This window comes from Zalophus californianus, chromosome 2, assembly GCF_009762305.2.
Source record: "Zalophus californianus isolate mZalCal1 chromosome 2, mZalCal1.pri.v2, whole genome shotgun sequence".
Lineage (NCBI taxonomy): Eukaryota > Metazoa > Chordata > Mammalia > Carnivora > Otariidae > Zalophus > Zalophus californianus.
Window position 1 is genome coordinate 26969990 of NC_045596.1, and position 3359 is coordinate 26973348.

The 3359-nt window shown below is 35.8% G+C and overlaps 1 pseudogene; it reads left to right on the forward strand.

The window, feature by feature from the left end:
* Window positions 1-965: 965 nt before the first annotated feature.
* Window positions 966-2234, forward strand: LOC113924160 (annotated as a pseudogene).
* Window positions 2235-3359: the final 1125 nt, after the last annotated feature.

Genomic DNA, 3359 nt, shown 5'->3' on the forward strand with positions numbered 1-3359 from the left:
TCTCTCTCTCAATCTCTCTCTCTCTTTACATATATATATATGTAAAGAAGAAATACAGTGGCAGAATGCTGGGGATCAGACAAACCATTTTTGACTACATCTTTAGATTAAATTCTCCTATTTTCAATGGAATTCTTTAATATATATAATAATTATTCTATTTAATAAAATGGAATATAATATATAATGGAACATTTAATATATGAAACAGTAATTAATTACCACTCTGAATTTGATTCTAATATGAAAACACATTGATGCTTATTTAGTTATGAATATGTGGATACTTAGAGAGGAAAACCAGTTATATATTTATATATTTACATATGATCTTTCATATTTTGGGATTGATAAAACTGTTAGACAATAAGATATTGGAACTTACCAACATCATCACCATTTTAAAAAGAACATAATGAAAATGACTTAGAGAAAGAAATGATAGCTACTAAAGCAAAAATGCTCAAAAATATATTGTTACAGAGTAAAATTAAGGCAACTATGTATCAACAGGAACAAATAAAGATATTTTTATGCTATAACTTACTACTCGAAAACTTCCACTAATCTATATTACCCATAAGAAAGAAGTCAAGAACTGAAAGATGCTGCAGCATCATGGGGGAGACTCTATATAGCCTTTCCCTGCCAGTGCCCTTGCTCTTTGGCTCCTAGAGTTAGCCTGGTCATTTGCCATTGCTGAGGCCACAGTTTCAAATGGAGGGATGCGCTCTGTGTCTCCTGGGTCCCTCTACCTTATTCCTTGCTGTGGCCATGATGGTGTGGCAGGCTCTGGACTCCTAAATCTCTGGCACAAATTTAAGAAGATTTTGCTTGTGTATGTCATAGATGAATTCTTCCTCCTCCACCATGAATGAAGAACCTGATGATCTCTCAGTAGTTAACTAGCTATGGGATCTAGCAGCAGATCCATTAAATAGACGAACCGTTGTTTAGGATCAGGGATGTCTGCCTGGCCTTATTTTATTTCTGGACTCTTTCAACCACCCTGCCATCCACTCGGGTTTGCTCATTCATCAGTACTTGGCAGAATGCTGTGCTAACAAAGATGAAAAGAGAACTGGGGATAATGTTAAGCTTGCAAATGTTGTAGAGAAGAGTACAACTCTAAGAGAAACAAAACTGCTAGCTTCTGAAATTTATGGCATTCTTCAGTCTTCCAATATGGTAGATGGTGATAGTTTCAATGAAATGAGTCCACATAGAAAGAATACTCAGAGATGTCTGGGAACTACATACAAACATCCCAAAACAGTGGTTTTGCACATAGATGGTACTGATGATATGTCTCAGAGAAATCTCTGTGAAGAGGATTTGGTATAAAATAAAGGTGTTTACCTCTGTGTTTATCTCTGTGTTGTTGAGGTCTTTTATCACTGTAGTAAGGTTCTCTCTGGTTTCTTCTACGTTTTTCTCAAGCCCAGCCTGCACCCCAGGGTTTATAGCAACATTATCAATAATAGCCAAACTATGGAGGGAGCCCAAATATCCATCGAATAATGAATAGATAAAGAAGATACACATATATGTGTATATATGATGGAATACTACTCCACTGTCAAAAAGAATGAATTCTTGCCATTTTAAACAATGTGGATGGAACTAGAGGATATTAGATAAGCAAAATACGTCAGTCAGAGAAAGATAATACCATATGATTTCACTCATGCGGAATTTAAGAAGCAAAACAAATGAACATAGGGGAAGGGAAAAAAAGGAGAGAAGCAAACCATAAGAGACTCTCAACAATGGAGAACAAACAGGAGTTGCTGGAGGGGAGGTGGGCAGGGGATGGGCTCAATGGGTGATGGGTATTAAGGAGAGCACTTGCTGTATTGAGCAGTGGGTGTTAAATGTAAGTGATGAATCACTAAATTCTGCTCATGAAACCAATATTACACTATATGTTAACTAACTAGAATTTAAATAAAAATTCGAAGAAAAAAATTAAAGGTTCTATTAGCTTTACTTTTCAAATGGCTGTTCAAAGTTGTGTGGTGTGGATCCATTCAGATTTGAAAGCAGTGGCTTTGCATCAGCAATAGCATCAACCCAGGTTATGAAGGGTCAGCAAGTTGTGAAAAGTGAAAGTGGGGAAGAGATGCTGGTCCCATTCCCAGACAGGCCTGTGGAAGTAGAACAGAACACAGAACTGCCTGACTACCTGCCTGAGGATGAAAGCCCACTAAGAGCATGACAAAGCAGTGTCCTAGATTGACTCACCCAGAAGGTAAAGTTACTGCTGAGGCAGAGCTGCAAACTTTTTATCCAGATAAAAACTGGTGACTTCAGTTTGGTTTTCAAGGACTATGTGAACCAACAAGGGGCCACTTTTCTATTGTTGTGGTGAACTGTCAAGTGCAATTTGCAATAAGTTATCATGAAATTTTTTTAGATTATATAATTGCATATGCTGAATTTTACATTTTATTGGCCATTTTGCCGCCCCCCCAGTAGTAAAAAGGACAGATGTTACAGGTGCATTTGCTTTGTTATAAAGTTCTTATAGAAAATTTAAGGCAACTGAAACAGTATTGTTTGAAATAGATTGTAAAATAACAATAATTTTTAAAAAGAAGAGAAATCAAGTCTATTTCATTACTTCTATACATGGAATAGTATCTAGAACATAGATGGTAAAAAATAAGTATTTATTGTTTAAATACAATTATAGTAAGAATATGGGAATGCATTTATTAAAATAAGTAAATGCTTACTATGCACCCACTATTGTTCAGAATGATCAAAACTTAAAAGAAAAAAAAAAGAATGATCAAAATTTTTATAAGGATGCCAATGAAATGATTTAGTTATAATGCAGGAGAAACTTGCATTTGGGCCAAGGGCACAATATATGCATAATACGGTAGGAGGTATGATTTGAGAATTCTTACAGTATGTGATAAATCCCAGATTGGAGGAAGGAAGCAGAAATTTCTCCAGCTATTTTAAACATAACACTTTTTTTTTTTTTTGTTACAAGTAATTAGGTAATTGAAAAATCCTGGAAATAGCTAGAGAAGCACAGTCTAGGCTTGTCCTTAAGGAACAACTGCTGAACTATAATACCACCTACCAGCTGGAGCAACATAGGAGCTTCTATATCTGCAGAAACCAGGGATGGGTAGGAATTAGGAAGGATTGTTGAATTCAAAAACATATCACTGTAGATGTGAATCAAAATCTGAAATGACTGATGTTGTAACAGCTGCCTGTCACCCATGAAAACATGAAATGAACAACTGAATCACTGTAAGTAGAGAACCTATATCCTCAGCATTGAGACAAGCAGTAGAATGGTACTCTCTCTGACATTCAACCCCTCAAATTTCAGTAAG